Source organism: Aquarana catesbeiana, linkage group LG08 (genome assembly GCF_042186555.1).
Source record: "Aquarana catesbeiana isolate 2022-GZ linkage group LG08, ASM4218655v1, whole genome shotgun sequence".
Taxonomy (NCBI): Eukaryota; Metazoa; Chordata; class Amphibia; order Anura; family Ranidae; genus Aquarana; species Aquarana catesbeiana.
The window spans coordinates 251,068,756-251,086,664 of NC_133331.1; the positions used below are offsets into that span (position 1 = coordinate 251,068,756).

General features: G+C 47.7%; 1 pseudogene; it reads right to left on the reverse strand.

The window, feature by feature from the left end:
- LOC141106319 (glutathione S-transferase P 1-like) overlaps positions 1-4,833 on the reverse strand; it is a 50,420-nt pseudogene extending 45,587 nt beyond the window's left edge.
- Positions 4,834-17,909: the final 13,076 nt, after the last annotated feature.

Below are 17,909 nucleotides of genomic sequence, written 5' to 3' on the forward strand. Positions count from 1 at the left end.
GCAGGACGCACCCCACTAACTTGTAGGTTTAGCTGAACTCTGTGAGCAGGACGCACTGCACTAACTGTAAATAGTCTAGCTGCCTGACTGTGGTACTAATAGGATCAAAAGAACACCAGTAATTTTCTTCAGGTAGCTGTATATACTGTAACAAGACAAGCCTGCCTGTCAGTAAGAAGATAACAGGAACGGATCTAGCTGAACACTGTGAGCAGGATGCACTGCACTAACTGTAAATAGTCTAGCTGCCTGACTGTGGTACTAATAGGATCAAAGGAACACCAGTAATTTTCTTCAGGTAGCTGTAAATACTGTAACAAGACAAGCCTGCCTGTCAGTAGGAAGATAACAAGAACGGATCTAGCTAAACTGAATACAGTGTATATATATATATATATATATATATATATATATATATATATATATATATATATATGCAACACCTGGGATGCATATATATACACAATACACTGTAAGTGCAGCTAACTGACTGACTGTTCTGCCTAATCGATCTAACTCAAATCAAATGTCACTGTCTGTCTCTCTCTCTCTCTCTCTCTCTCAATGAACGCCGGAACACACACTACACAGGGCCACCGTGCAGGCGGCCTTATATAGTGTGGGGCGTGTACTAAATCCCCTGAGCCATAATTGGCCAAAGCCTCCTTGGCTTTGGCCAATTACGGCTCTCTCTACTGATGGCGCTGTGATTGGCCAAGCATGCGGGGCATAGTGCATGCTTGGCCAATCATCAGCCAGCAATGCACTGCGATGCCGCAGTGAATTATGGGCCGTGACGCGCCACACGAATTTGGCGTGAACGGCCCATAACTTTCGCAATTCGACGAACGATCGAACAGCCGATGTTCGAGTCGAACATGGGTTCGACTCGAACACGAAGCTCATCCCTAATTACGATCTATTGTCAGAGCTCACCTCCTCTTCCCTGCAGCTGGCACTGGCTGCCACAGAGGAGATCACATGACCAGAGCAGCCTGCGAATATGTATGTCTTATGACTTTTTCTTAAGTTCACTTCACAGTAGTGCAGGAGAGCTGCATTTTTCTGTAGAAGAAACTTGCAGATCTCTTTAAGGGCACACAGAAAACAATGATTTTCTATGTGCCCCGTTCAAATTTCTACATTAATTGGCAGAGCAGTGTGGAAAAATGCAACCTGTCTGCATTTTTACGCAGCCATCTGACCCTATGGCTCTATGCATGGCTGATGAGTAGCCATGCATAGAAATTAATGGAATGTCACTTTGTGACATTCCATTAAAGTTCAGGATAGAAAGGGGAAAAAAGTGCCTGCATTGTAAAAACGCAAGGGAACGTCCCCCATCTGTGGTCAAAACCTGCAGGTAGTGTCAATCCGCCCTTGCACAGGTTAGTTAGAATAGGTGTTAGGAGGGGGATGGGAACAGTTTTAAGGCTATACAGAGTTTGATCAAAATTCAATGGTGAGAGCTTAGACCTTGAACCAGGAGTGTATATAGCGCAAATCCACCCATAACTGATGCCAGTGTACTGATATGGTGGCACCTCTGCCAGCTGTCCAAAATATAATAGCTGGCAGGGGAGACTCATCCTTCTACGCTGTTTAACATGGATGGGGAAATATATGCATGTATGGCCAGCTTAAGGCTGCAGCCTGCCTAAGTATTTCTTTACTTCTGAGTATGCCTAAGCTTCTCTTAAGGGGTTAACTTCTAATTCATGAATATTTATCAAGCCAGCCAGTCACACGAGAGTTTGTCCTAGTCAGGCCCGAATTTACTCCCTTTTGCCACCCCAAGGCCGGGACCTTCAATGCCGCCCCGCCCCCATTACAGACTGACCTGACCCATAGCAGACCCCCCCATCATAGATGGGGGGGGTCAGACTGACCTGACACCCCCCCATCACAAACTGGTCCTGACCCATCACAGACTCCCCATCAAAGACTGACCCCCCCAAATCACAGACTGACCCCCCCAATCACAGACTGAGCCCCCATCACAGTCCTCTCTCAATATCAAACGTCTTTACAGCATAGCACTCCCCCTCCCCAAAGAACCCTACCTTATTCACACAAGACATGGAGCCTAGCCGCTCTGGACAACGGGCAGGACTTTTCCCGTTAAAAGTGAGTTATTTATTGCTAGAACCGCCCCGCTGCCTAGCAACCAATCACCCACTTCTTAACTTAAAAAGTCCTGCCCTTTGTCTATAGGGGCCGCGCTTCATGTTTTGTGTGAATAAGACAGGCAGTGTAGTGATATTAGAGAAGGCATGGACCTGCCATGCTGCTATGTTAGTGTGGAGGGGGGGCGGCCGACAGGGCAGGGCTGGCAGCCTTAGGCCCGAGGGGCAAGTCCAGTCAAGTGGCCCACTGAACCACCGAATCAGGTCACCATTACCAGTGCCCATCAGCGCAGGGACCTGCTGAGCTGGCACAGGCCAGCGGAACACACAGGCCATGGCTAGCGGCCAGTAGGCTCCCTGCTGTGGGTCAGTGGGTGGGTGGCTGGCAGGCACAGTGCACCCTGCTGCAGGTGGCTGGCCTGGCTCCCTGCTGTTAGAAAGTGTCCCTTCCAGGCCCCATTAGAGACTACAACAGAGTCTAATGGACCTGGAGGGGGTCTCTCTCTAACAGTGTCCATTAGAAAGTCTCTGTTAGAGAGAGACCCCCTCCAGGACCCATTGGAGACTTCAAAAGGAGTCTAACGGGACCTTGAGGGGCCTCTATCTAACAGAGTGTACACTCACCCCTGCCCCAACCTCTCAAAGTAAAAATAAAATTGGCACTGTGTAGTGCTCCTCTTACCTTAACTATGAGTACTGCAGATGTGGCTGACTCCCGCGTCCTCTGTGGCTGGCTGGCTCCTGCATCCTTTGTGGCTGACTGGCTCCCGCGTCCTCTGAGGCTGGCTGGCTTCTGCGTCCTCTGAGGCTGGCTGGCTTCTGCGTCCTCTGAGGCTGGCTGGCTTCTGCGTCCTCTGAGGCTGGCTGGCTTCTGCGTCCTCTGAGGCTGGCTGGCTTCTGCGTCCTCTGAGGCTGGCTGGCTTCTGCGTCCTCTGAGGCTGGCTGGCTTCTGCGTCCTCTGAGGCTGGCTGGCTCCCGCGTCCTCTGAGGCTGGCTGCTGTTGGTGGCTGGCTGGCTCCTGCATCCTTTGTGGCTGGCTGGCTCCCGCGTCCTCTGCGGCTGGCTGGCTCCCGCGTCCTCTGCGGCTGGCTGCTGTTGGTGGCTGGCTGGAACCAGCGTCCTTTGTGGCTGGCTGGCTCCCGCGTCCTATGTGGCTGGCTCCGGTTGGTGGCTGGCACCTGCGTCCTTTGTGGCTGGCTCCCGCGTCCTCTGTGGCTGGCTGCTGTTGGTGGCTGGCTGACTCCTGTGGGTGGCTGACTCCCACGTCCTCTGTGGCTGGTTCTTGTGGGTGGCTGGTCAGCACCCTGCTGTGGCTGGCTGGCTCCCTGGTGTGGGTGGGTCACCGTGGGTGGCTGGCTGGCATCCTTCTGTGGATGGTCACAGTAGCTGGTTGGCTCCTGTGAGTGGCTGGCTGGCACGCTGCTGTGGCTGGCTGGCTCCCTGCTGTGGGTGGGTCACCGTGGCTAGCTCCTGTTGTGGCTGGCTCCCTGCTGTGGGTGGGTCACCGTGGCTGGCTCCCTGCTGTGGCTGGCTGGATCCCTGCTGTGGGTAGGTCACCGTGGCTGGCTGGTTTCCTGCTGTGGGTCAGTGGGTGACTGCTGGCACGGTGCACTCTGCTGCGGGAGGCTAGCCTGGCTCCCTGCTGTGGGTCAGTGGGTGGCTGGCTGGCATGGTGCACTCTGCTGCGGCTGACAGAGAGGGAGTGCACTGACAGAGAGGGGGTGGGGCTGATAGAGAGGGGTGCACTGACAGAGAGGGGGTGGGCATAGAGAGAGGGTACACTGACTGTGAGGGGGTAGATGAGAGTGAGACCTCAGAAGACACACAGCACGCCAGGCAGAGGTGGGATTCCCGTAGCAAGTGGTCGCGATCACCTACAGACCAGCCCCGCCTCCACAGTGACCAGCTCCGCCGGGCCAATCAAAGGTGCCCATGTCGGCCGCCCGTACATGACCCAATCACAGGGCGCTCGCCTGGACAGCTCCCAGAATGCCACAATGCGGCCGTGCCCCTGTCCCGACTTCCTCCGAGAAAAAAAAAAAAAATAGTCTGTGGGCGGCCGCTGTCCGTTTTGCATATAAATTGGCACGACCTGGGGGGGGGAAATTGCCACCCTGCCCAGCCCGCCCCTGTATACTGCCGCCCTGCACATCCATTTTCTGTATTGATTTGTATTGGCATTCTTTAAGTAAGATTGCAAGTTTACATGCTACCTGACCTTGGACCAACAAGGAAAGTTATCAGCCAAATGTTAAAGGACGTAAAGATCTATATTTTTAATATTTGTGTCCCCCCCCCATTATATTTTTATTGCATATTGCACGAACAGCCTCTTATTTTAAGCTCTGCAATGTTAAATGTTTCACAAATGATTCGATTACAACTAAAAACATTTTAAAAATAGTGTTTATAATTCCAAAAATCATAGTGTTTCTGGAGGATTATTCTATACAAGACTCTCAGAGTTCCTATCAGTTCCCTGTATATTCTGCATTCCTTGATAAGATCGCAAGTTAAAATGTTACCTGAGTGTAGTAAAGTGAGGAGAGCGAACAGCCATAGACAGTTTGGCAAATGAAGTGAAGATCTACTTACTATTGTTTGTCCAGCTGATGTGCTGTCGTCAGAAATGAGTATCTCTCCCTGCTGACTGCTCTGGACCTCAGTGCCAAAGGTCTTTATGGAAAGCAACTAGTGCTGAGTCATAGTGACGTTTACTAACTGGAAGGTATGAGGGGAGGAGCAGAAACAAGGATGGCGGAAAGCAGGCAAAAGTGCTGGATTTTCCTGTATTATAGTAGAAATAAGATGTTAAAGGAATAGTTAGATGTTCATTTCCACGTTTTCTACATTGAGTGCAGAACCCCCAAGCAAATTGTGTCGGTGAACTGCTAAAGTTATTAAGGAAAATATTCCAATTTAATAAAGCGAAAATGTTTTCAGAATTTTACTTTTAATTTTAGTTTTGTAACATTCATTGCAGCCAAATGCAAAGGGCTTCTGTTTCATGGCTAAGGCCTCATGAACATGAACATTTAGGCCTCGTTCGCACCATGATGATGCACAGATGTCAGTTTTTCTGCACACATTCTGCAAGGGCACAAGAAAAAACATTGTCCCCTATGTGCCTTGTTTACACCACAACACTGATATCATGTGCAGATTTTTTCCTGCACAGGAATCTGCAATGTGTATGCAGTTTTCTGCACGGGAAACAAATTGACATGCCACCATATCTCCCAACTATCCCGAATTGCCCATGAAAGTCCCGCCTTGGGAGGTCTGTCCCACATCCCGGGCACCTTCATTCCGGGACAATACAATGTCCTGGAATTACCCTCTTGGCCGATCTGATGCCCCCTAAAAAATGTAGCCGCATAGCCGCTGTCCCTCATTGCTCGGTGTACTGCTGCCCAACACCAGCTTTATTTTTCACCCCCAGCTGCTGCCTGGCTCACTGCCCAAACAACTGGTTGCTAGACGCGGCCCACCTGGCATCTAGCAACCAGTGATGTCATGACGAGGTGGCGAGCGGAGCCACAGCATTCAGAACGAGCCGGAGAATTCCTTCTCCTCGCGTCTAAGCTCCACCCCGACTCCGGGTCTTGCCTGAAGGCTGTCCCTGCCATTGGAAGAAAGGTAGGAGAAATGCACCCTGCCCCGAGGATGCTCATGGTCACTCTGCTCCCTCCCATACACTGCCCCCCTCCAGTCATGCTGTACAGTCCACCCCATACTGCCCTCCACTATTCCCCCTCCTCCCATAATACTGTCCTCCACTACCACCACTCCCATCTTACTGCCCTCCACTACCACCCCTCCCATCCTACTGTCCTCCACTGCCACCCCCTCCCATCCTACTGCCCTCCACTACCACCCCTCCCATCCTACTGTCCTCCACTGCCACCCCCTCCCATCCTACTGCTCTCCACTGCCACCCCCTCCCATCCTACTGCGCTCCACTGCCACCCCCTCCCATCATACTGCCCTCCATTGCCACCCTCTCCCATTATACTGCCCTCTATTACCACCCCCTCCCATTATACTGCCCTCTACTGCCACCCCTCCCATTATACTGCCCTCTACTGCCATCCCCTCCCATCAATTTTTTTTAAAACTATAAAAAATAAAATTGTAAAATAAAATATAATGGTAAAAAATAAAATAAAAATGAAAAACTACTGATCCCATCCACTGCCCTACTGGCCACGCCCACTGCTCTACTGGCCACGCTTACTGCTCTACTGGCCACGTCCACTGCTCTACTGACAATATCCACTGCCCTACTGACCACATCCATCGCCCTACTGACTGACACCATTCACAGTCCACACTGACACCACTGGCGGAACTACCAGCAAAGGTTGCACTTGCGACTGGGCCCTGGCCTTCTGCCACCATTGTGGGGCCCAAGACTGCAGGACTGCACAACATGTGAAAGGGATCCTCTGTGGGACCATAAAAGGTGGTGAGATCAGTGGGAAGAGCTCTGGGCTCGGAGGTAATGGCCCAGGCCAGAGGTCCCTTCATGGTTTCTTGCACCAGGGCCCTAAAGGTTCTAATTATGCCTCTGTTGCACCCTGTACATGGCTCATCCCAGAAACCTGCACCCTGTACACAGCTCATGCCAGATCCACAATGGCTCAAAAGTGATATGGTCCAGAATTATTTAGACAGAATAAAGGTGGATAAAGCACATGGACCTGATGGCATCCACCCACGGATCCTAAAAGAATTGAGCTCTGCAGTTTCAAAGCCATTGTATCTAATTTTTAGGGACTCATTAATGACGGGAATATTACCACTGGATTGGCGCAGGGCGAACGTGGTGCCTATATTTAAAAAGGGATCAAAGTCTTTACCAAGTAACTATAGACCTGTTAGTTTAACTTTTATAGTCAGGAAGATACTGGAGAGTTTATTAAAAGACCACATAGACGAGTTCTTGCTGGAAAAAACATTTTAAGCAACAGACAGCATGGATTCATGAAAGACAGAAGTTGTCAGACAAACCTGATTTCTTTTTATGAAGAGGTAAGTAAAATCTTGGACAGAGGGGTGGCTGTGGACGTGGTATACTTGGATTTTGCAAAAGCGTTCGACACAGTTACCCACACGCGGCTCATGTGTAAGGTAAAGTCTACAGGCTTGGAAATATTAGTTTATAAATGGATAGAAAACTGGCTAAAAGACAGGATTCAGAGAGTAGTGGTTAATGATTCTTATGCCCCGTACACACGGTCGGATTTTCCGATGGAAAATGTCCGATCGGAGCGTGTTGTCGGAAATTCCGACCCTGTGTGGGCTCCATCGGACATTTTCCATCGGATTTTCCGACACACAAAGTTGGAGAGCAGGAGATAAAATTTTCCGACAACAAAATCCGATCGCGTCAATTCTGACCATGTGTGGCGTGTTCCGACGCACAAAGTGCCACGCATGCTCAGAAGAAATTACAAGACGGAACAGCTCGTTCTGGTAAACTTAGCGTTCACAATGGATACAGCACTTTCGTCACGCTGCAATGTTAAAAATGGTTTAATACAGCGCACTCTCTTCTTCGTTATAATGTGACAAGAATTAAGTAGTTTTGCTGCTCATATTCACACACACTTCTCACAAACTTATTTCGTTACTATTTATCGTGATTCCCTCAATATATTTTGATTTCTCACATCTGACAACATATTTTTGTATATTATTTACCGTATTTGTCGGCGTATAACACGCACCGGTGTATAACACGCACCCCAATTTAGGAGGGAATTTTAAGGAAAAATAAACTTTTAGGAGAGAAGTTGAAGGAAAAAAAACTTACATTTAAATGCCCATCATTGCAGCCTTCTCAGTGCAGCCTTGCCCCAGTGCAGCCTTGTCAGTGCAGCCATGTCAGTGCAGCCTTGTCAGTGCAGCCTTCCCCAGTGCAGCTTTGTCAGTGCAGCCTTCCCCAGTGCAGCCTTCCCCAGTGCAGCCTTCCCCAATGCAGCCTTCCCCAATGCAGCCTTGCATCCTGTGATCCCTGCCATCCTGTCTTTCAAAATCGCCGACCGCGATTTGAAAATGGTGCCGCCGGCGCCAAAATACACAGAGCCGGTCCTCGGCTCTTCTCGGCGGCTCTTGTAGTCCCGAGTACACTCGGCTAGGTTCGGGCGGCGCTCGAGTGAAGACGAAAGTGGCCAAGAAGAGCCGAGGACCGGCACTGTGTATTTCGGCGCCAGCGGCGCCATTTTCAAATCGCGGTCGGCGATTTTGAAAATCTGACAGCTCCGTATCGCAGGGGATCGGCGTATAACACGCACCCGCGATTTTCCCCTGATTTTAAGGGGGAAAAAGTGCGTGTTATACGCCGATAAATACGGTATATATTTTTTGGCTTTAATGTAGATTCTTTTTTTGTGTTTGTATTTTTTTTTTTTTTGGGCGATTTTGATTTGTACTCCCGAAAATGTTTGTGTGTGTTTTTTGTGTCAAGTTCCCACAACACCATTGATATGTTGTTCTATTTAATCTGTAGGAGATTGTTTGGTGTTGTTGTCCCTTGTTAATTTCACTTTGTACTTTAGAAATGTACCTGAATCGTCACCAACAAACTGTCATTTTTGGATGAAAACACACACAGGAGAGTAGAATTTACCCAAAAAATTTTATTAAGGGGTCACAACTAAACAAAGAGGGAGGCAACGCTGGAGAAACTGCAGAAGTGGGCGAAGCCTTGTACCCCCAGGGCAGACATCAATAATTTGAAAGCCAAATTGGTGGCCTGAGGAGTCCTTATCTAAGGGAGGGCAGTGTGGTCCAGTAGTCCCAGAGATCCGGAAGCAGCAGATGACATCTGTGTCCCCAGGCTGTGGTCATACGAGAGACTGCATCTTCTTTCAGACCAGACTGAACCCAGGGTCATCACTCTCAGGTCTTCCTTCCACGCTTCCTTACACGCGGTGGCTGTGGTGGTGGAGTTGTGGCAGCAGGAGGAGGAGGAGGAGGAGGATGGTCCAACTCAATGACATCCGTCTTGGGTGTTAGTTCCCCACTCACTCCCTTACGTAGGACTTTGTACAGAAGGTCCTCACAGAGCCTGCGTTGACCCTCCTGCATGCCCTGCAATTTGGTGGCAGCCATGCAGGCAAAGGCCTCTTCAGGAGTTGGTAAGGCTCTGAGGGACGCAGAAGCCTCCTGGATCAGCCTGAACGCTGAATCCTGCACGGGACTCGGAGTGGCCTTCCTGGCTCGTTTATGTGGCAGGCGGAGGTGAGGGACCTGAGACTCAGTCAGGCTGCGACTGGTCCCAGGCTTCTCCTAGCTGACACTTAGCCCCGCCTCCTCCTGGCTGCCACTAATCCCCGCCTCCTCCTGACTGCCACATTCCACAACCTCCTCCTGGCTGAGGTCTTCCTGTGTATGAAAAAGGGACATAGTTTTAGTTTTTTCTTCATCAATCACACACAATTTTCACCTCCTGACTGCTGCAAATTGAATGTTAACAAATATAACAGACTATCCTTCTGAGCCTAGCATTTTTCATTTGTGTCCCAATTTTGGGTGCCCACTACTGTCTATTGATATGTAAAACACTTTTTTCAATCAGAAATTAGTGATTAATAATAACATCTATAGTAAACATCATTTCTTTATTGGCCAGAAATCTGTAGAAGAATGCTATACCTGACTCCAGCTGGGCTCCTCCACTTCTTCCTGGCTGGAAGGCCCAGGTTGGACATCGGAAGCCTCAGCTGGGGTGGAAGGAAGCGTGGAAGGAAGAGTAGAGAGGGATTCCCTGACTTCAGTGTGGTCTGACAGAAATCGCAGTCTCTCATAGTACCACAGCCTGGGGACATAAACGTCATCTGCTGCAGCTCCGGATCTCTGGGAATCTGTGACCTTCTTGCGCTCCCTAAGATAAGTGCTCCTCAGGCCACCAATTTTAGCTTTTAAATATGGGATGGTTGCTGTGGGGACCACCGGCTTCACCAACTCCAGCAGTTTCTCCAGCGCTGCCTGCCTCTTCTGTTTGTGATTATAGTGGGGGTGTCTCACTTGCCACAGACAGGGCAGCTCCCTGTATTTGTCAATGAACAGGGGCAGGAAATTGTGGTCGTTGAACCCATCCATTTTCTCTGCAAGACACAACACAAGACAAACCCTAATGTCAGGCCAAACTCCCCTAATCTTGTTACAATATAGGCTTCCATTTCGAAGCAGTATAGGCGCAAGTTTAGATGTTACCTTCGTTATCACGATCGGCGTCTCCGATGCTCCTTCCTCCGCTCACAGATCGTACGTAATAAGCATGTGTGTTACGCTTTATACACATTGCGCATGCGTATAACTCCACCCGCCCCTGACGTTCTTTCTAGTCTATTCCCCGCCCCTTTTCGTTCGGCGCAGTGGGGGGAAGAGCACATGGCGGATAGACAGCAGGTGCGTGCTAATTGTAGCAACGAGGAGGAGGGGGAGGAAAGGCCGGAGCCTGAAACGTCCCAATCCAGAAGGAGATTTAAGGACTCAAATATGTCCTTTGGGGAGATGTTGGAAATGGTGGACATCCTGAAGAAGTCCGACTATGATGGAAAGTATGGGCCTTACCCCAACCCCAATGTCCGAAAGACCAAGATCATGGCGAAAGTGGTCAGGAGTCTGCATTGGAATTTCGGGGTACGACGATCGAAAGATCAGCTCAGGAAGCTGTGGTCGGACCTCAAATTACGAGAACATGAGCAGTACAGAAAGATCCGGAGAGTGCTGCAAAAAAGTAAGTAGTTGTGCTGTGTTCCTATTCTTTTTGTGTTTATTACGTTCGTGCTGCTCCATGTGCTTTTAGGAACTGTTGTACAGTTTAAAATGGCAACTTTCATGTTCATGGGCACATTATTCGTTCGGATCAAACATTTTTCGTTCAAATTATAAAATACCATTGTTTAGGCCATATGCATTTGGCCACCATTTTGACTCCCTATACTTGTCTTCAAAGAATTGGGTTGTGTAGATGGCTTGGTTACTAGAATGAAATGCAAACTAGATTCTGTGTAAGGAGAGGACACTCAGCAGCTGTTTTCACATCTGGACACTGGAGCACTAGTGTGGGACAAAAGAACACCATTTTTATTAGGGGGCCACACAGGTGCTCCAATGTATACTATAGGGAGTGTCTCCATCTGTGAAGCTTGTACAAAACAGGTAAAGTATTGCAGCTTGACAAAGGACACTAAAAAAGCTACATCTTGGAACTCAAAATAGTCAATTGTACCCCACTTCCAAGCAATGTTTCATCTTTATAGTTCTGCCATCAAATATCTGTGTGCTAAGTATACCATTTTTGCTTTACATAGGGGAGAAAAGACTCGGAAGACACCCCTCTTCCGAGGAGACCAGAGCCCCCCCCTCTGGAAGAAGGGAAAATCCCCACAACACAAGCTGAGCAGGAGGAGGAAGACGTGGTGGAACTAGTCACCACAACAGGTGAGTGTCTGCGACCACAGGCTCAGATAAGAGATGGATGGCGGCATTTTTTTTAGACCTAATTTATTTTGGGGTTCCTCTCTTTTTAGGTGATCGTGAGGTTGTGGATCCAGATCCTTTCACATCCGAAAGTGCCCATATCCTGATCGGGGAGATCATGGGGTGTAATTTACAATTGGAAATCATCAAGCAAAACATCAATGATGTTATTCCAAAAAATAAAAAAATCATTGATGTTTTGGGGCGAGTTTAAAGCCCCTCAAAATCACTTTCTTCTTTTGTGTGCTACAATGTGCGAAATGTTTTTGTGATTTTTCCCAAAGCCAAATTTGGAGGATGCACACAGTGTGTCAACATGTGCTATCTGCCATCACGGGAGATCAATGGACGCGTTTTGGGGGTGCAACCCCTTCCTCAATTATAAAGTAGCGGTGAGGAAGTGCTTGCTCCCCCAAAACACATCCTTTGATCCCCTGTGATGGCAGCTAGCACATGTTGACATTGGCAAAATTGTGTGCATCTTCCAAATTTGGCTTTTCCAGGGGTGATTTCCCCCCATCTGAACGCAATATCAAACACAGTTCCTAAATACTCATGTCTGATATTGCCTTCAAGTTCTACCAAATGTGAACTTTGTAAGTTCAAGATTTGTGTCTTTCTTGTTGGTTTTACACATACCTGTTTTATGTAAAATGGACATTTTGAGTTTTGATAATGCCACCACAAAAATTGGTATACCACAAACATGTTGTTTTTTTTTCTAAACCTTTGGTAAATGCACATGTGATTGTGCAGGTATTAAAAAGATTGTTAATCAAGAATGTGTGGATTATTGTCTCAACGCTACAACACTTTTGGGGTGATGTAATTGCTGTTTTCATTGCAAATGGGGGTTATTTACTAAGGGCAAATCCTCTTGGCACTACAAGTGCAGTTTCAGTGCATTTGCAAGTGCACTTGTAGTGAAATGTGTTTTTGCATTTAGGAAATAACAGCCAACAGTGCTTTGTATAAGGTTACACAATCACGACATTTTCTGCACTCAAAACATTTCTGTCAGGGTCAGCTAAAACAAACACAAGCAGTAAATGTCCACCAAGAATTTTTTTTTTTTTTATTATAAAAAGGCTTCACAGATTGTCTGGCATATTGATAGCCCCCCTACCCGCAAAGAACTCCAGGTAGCGTAACCGGACATCACGGGCACTCAGGGAGGGCAAGCCAGGACGGCCACTTTCAAGCGCCGTCAGTGTGGTTTGATGTAGGATTCCGGCCTCAGGCCCAACTGAGCCAGCATAGTTGTCCGAATGTTTCCTTAAAAAGTTATGGAGAACACAGCACGCCAGTATAATATGGTTCAGTTTATACTCCGCCATATGGATGGGTGTCAGAAATAGTCGGAACCGGCTGGCCAGGATTCCAAATGTGTTCTCCACCACTCTTCGGGCTCTGGCCAGCTGGTAATTAAAAACCCTCTGTTCTGGGGTGAGGGTCCTCATTGGGAAAGGCCGCATCAGGTGGTCCCCCAGCGCAAACGCTTCATCAGCAACGAACACGAATGGGAGTCCTTCCACATTGTCCTCTGGAGCTGGCAAGTCCAAGCTGCCATTCTGGAGACGCCTGTAAAACTCCGTCTGGGCGATGACTCCACCATCGGACATCCGGCCATTCTTCCCCACGTCCACATACAAGAAGTCGTAATTAGCCGACACCACCGCCAACATCACTATACTATTAAACCCCTTGTAATTATAATAGTACGACCCCGAGTTGGGTGGTGGGACGATGTGGACGTGTTTCCCATCAATTGCCCCTCCGCAGTTAGGAAAGTCCCACCGCTCGGCAAAGTGGGAGGCCACAGTCTGCCATTCCTGTGGCGTGGAAGGAAACTGTTGAGGAAAAAACAATAAACATTACTATTTTTACTCAGAAACATGGCAAGCAGATTATACACAAACATTATGGGGCAACCTCCAGATAGCATTTATTAAGGGGAATTTAACAAGGCCAAAGTATAAGGTACACCTATCATATACCCCTCCCCCCCTCTCATGGGCCATTTCTAACATTATAGGGGGTGTGTGGAAATCTTGGACAGGTAACCCTCTTCACTTCATTGAGAGATGAATGCCTAAATAATGGGTATTACTTGGAACAGCCCCTCCTTAGTTACACTATTGGCAGACCACTGGACAGGTAAGAAGTGTCATAATACAAAGATATAAATACACATTGTACACATTTGAGGACATTTGGACATTCTGCTATTACCTATCAAGATAATAATAGGATACAAAAACTTTAAACAGTACCATTGTAAAGTATACAGGCAGGCCCTTGCACTACATGCTTTGGGGAATTCATCCATAAATCTGACCAGTAAAGAGGTGGGTATAGTGTGTATGGGTTTGGTAAAGTCAGCAGATAGATGATTGAGGATAGAGAATTGGGATCAGCTGACTTAGCAGTTGGGGGAGGGAGGGTTACTAAAAATTTTGGGGGGACACCACCAAAAAAAAACTCTGGCACTCTGCCTGAATTTAAATCAAAAATAACATTTCCAAACATTTTAGGGGGTGTTTGGGGTAAAGCACTACTATGGAGCTGATAAAATACATTGTTAAGTGACTACATGAAGTGAATATAGGGCCAGGAGACACCATGCTGGGGAGGTTAGTGAAGGGCAAATATGTATGAAGGACCTAAAATAATAATTACCTAAAAATCCAGCATGCATGAGGACAAAGGGGACATTCACAGCATATTACAATCATGGTAATTAGGGAATGAGGAAAGAAATACAATATATTAGCAAACATTCAATACAATAAAATGTGATATAAAAGGATAAAAATCTTACCTTCATATACTCCTTCTGCAGGACCTGGATGATGGCAGAACAGGTCTCTGGGATAATGATACCCAGAGCCTGGGGGGAGATGCCTGTCGAGAACTTCAAGTCCTGCAGGCTTCTCCCTGTGGCCAAATACCGCAGGGTAGCGACCAACCTCTGCTCCGGAGTGATGGCTTGCCTCATGCAGGTATCCTGCCTGCTGATATAGGGAGTCAGCAAAGCCAACAAACGGTGAAATACGGGGTCCGTCATCCGGAGAAAGTTCCTGAAATCATCAGGATTATTCTCACGGATCTCACGGAGCAAAGGCATATGAGACAACTGGTCACGCTGAAGCAACCAATTCTTGGTCCATGAACTCCTCCCCACCCTGTTCATGGACTAGACTTGTGTCAAGGTCAGGACCCCAACACCAAGCCCCTGCACAGCACGAACTCTACGAGGAATACGCATACGAAACATGGCTAGAAAACGGTCGGCTGCTCAGAACGAAGTAACAGAACGCACTGAAGAACAGCAAGGCCTGTGAAGAGCAACCTGAAAAACAGTAACGAACGAACAAGAATACAATGACTACTTAAAGTCACGCGGAACTTGCTTGCACGCACTGAAGAGCAGATACAAACCCACAAGCACAAACTGAACGGCAGAAAACAATCTGAAAGCCACGAGTCTGAAAAAGCGTGAATCGTCTCTCACCAAACTTTTACCAACACGAGATTAGCAAAAGGAGCCCAAAGGGTGCCGCGCTTGGTTCTGAACCGGCCTTTTCTAGTCTCGTCGTACATGGTGTACGTGACCGCGTGGTTGGCGATCGGAAATTCCGACAATTTTGTGCGACCGTGTGTGGACAAAATAAGTTTGAGCCAACATCCGTCGGAAAAAATCCTAGGATTTTGTTGTCGGAATGTCCGAACAAAGTCCGACCGTGTGTACGCCCTATTACTCTGAATGGTCTAAGGTTATCAGTGGTATACCCCAAGGTTCAGTGCTGGGACCCTTACTTTTTAATAACTTTATAAATGATATAGGATCTGGGATCGAAATTAACATTTCTGTCTTTGCAGAGATGACACCAAGCTATGCAGTGGAATAACATCCTTATAGGATGTCTCCAATTTACAAGCCGACCTCAATGCACTGTCTAATTGGGGACTATGTGGCAGATGAGGTTTAATGTTGAGAAATGTAAAGTTTTGCACTTGGGGGCTAAGAATATGCATGCATCATACATGCTAGGGGGAGTACAACTGGGGGAATCTGTGGTGGAGAAGGGGGCACTCTTTACGTCTAGAGGAAAAGAGATTTCATCTCCAAATACGCAAAGGTTTCTTCACAGTAAGAGCTGTGAAAATGTGGAATAGACTCCCGCCAGAGGTGATTCTGGCCAGCTCAGTAGATTGCTTTAAGAAAGGCCTGGATACATTCCTAAATGTACAGAATAAAACTGGGTACTAACATTTATAGGTAAAGTTGATCCAGGGGAAATCCGATTGCCTCTTGGGGGATCAGGAAGAAATTTTTTCCCTTGCTGTAGCAAATTGGAGCATGCTCTGCTGGGGTGTTTTGCCTTCCTCTGGATCAACTGAGGGTATAAAATTGGGTATATTGGATTGTTTGATATTTTTTATTTTATTTATTTATTGTTTTTAAGGTTGAACTGGAAGGACTAGTGTCTTTTTTCAACCTGACTAACTATGTAACTATGTAACCCCGCATTCTGTACACAGCTCATCTCAGAACCCTGCACTCTGTACACAGCTCATCCCAAAACCCTGCATGCTTTTATCCTTTTTTTAAATGAATGTGCTGGGGTTTGTATGTATCCATGAGACTCTTGCTTGTGGAGCAATAATAAAAGCATATTTTATAGGTACAAGGAAGCCCGAGTTTTGTTTAATGATGCCCCTTAAGCTCCTCCCACCAGAAGTTTGACATTTGCTGCGGCCTGCTATACAAGGTTACTTCCTTCCTCAAGTGTCCCTCATTCTAAAGTTCAAAAGTTTGGAGGTATGCAACACCAACATTTGTGTGAACAGGACACATAACTGATGTGCATGAAAACTGATGTCAACATGCATAAAAACTCACTGAAACGTGCATGAAAACTGATGTGAAACTGATGTCTGTGCAAGTGAAATCTGCGCAGTTTTCCCTTCAGTTCCCATCAGTTTCCATGCACGTATGGTGTGAAAGAGCCCTTGGAGGGTCAAAAGTGTTAAAGAATTTTTTTCCAAATAAGTATCTGAAAAGCGTGGCGTGCATTCGTATTCGGCCCCCCGAGTCAATAATTTGTAGAACCACCTTTCGCTGCTATTACAGCTGCAAGTCTTTTTGGGCATGTCTCTACCAGCTACAGTTGGGGGGGGACAGGGGACGCTACAGTGGGTTGGTGCAGGAGACAGAGGACGCTCCAGTGCGGGGGTGCAGAGGACACTGCTAAAGGGGGAACCCTATTAGGGACCCCATCACCCCTGGGGACAGGGACCCCTTCTCACCTGGGGACAGGAATCCCTTCTCGCTTGGGGACAGGGACCCCATCATCCCTGGGGACAGAAACCCAATCACCCCTGGGGACAGGGACCCTAGGGACCTCTTCTCCCCTGGGGACGGGCCCCCCCCATCTCCCCTAAGGGCAGGAACTCCATTTTCCCTAGGGACAGGAACCCCATTTTCCCTAGGGACAGGAATCCCATCTCCAGACCATGCTGGCTAGCAGGGCTGGCGTCAGCCACCCTTGGGTGCGAGGATGGGGGAGGGGGGGCAGTAAAATCAGAATCTTCAGCTACATACTCCCTCAGGGTGACCTGGCTTTGTATTAGTTAAGCACCTTAAAGTGAGGTAAACCTGTACTGTTAATATTACTGTGTTAGGATTTTTATTATCTTCATTTATTAGCAGGTGAATGTGGCCCTCCGTGCATTTACATACATTAAATTTGGCCCTTAAGTGGAAAAGGTTGCTGACCCCTGATCTAAACCATTCCATTGTAGCTCAGATTGTATGTTTAGGGTCATTGTCCTGCTGAAAGGTAAACCTTCGCCCCAGTCTCAAGTCTTTTGCAGACCCTAACAGGTTTTCTTCTAAGATTGCCCTATATTTGGCCCCATCCATCTTCTTATCAAGTCTGACCAGCTTCCCTGTCCCTGCTGAAGAAAAGCATCCCCACAACATGATGCTGCCACCATGCTTCACTTTGAGGATAGTGTGTTCAGGGTGATGCGCAGTGTTAGTTTTCCGCCACACAAAGCCTTTTGCTTTTAGGCAAAAAAGTTCAATTTTGGGCTTATCTGACCAGAGCAACTGCTTCCACATGTTTGCTGTGTCCCCCACATGGCTTCTCGTAAACTGCAAATGGGACTTCCTTTGGCTTTCTTTCAACAATGACTTTCTTCTTGCCACTCTTCCATAAAGGCCAGATTTGTGGAGTGCATGACTAATTGTCCTGTGGACAGATTGTCCTACCTGAGCTG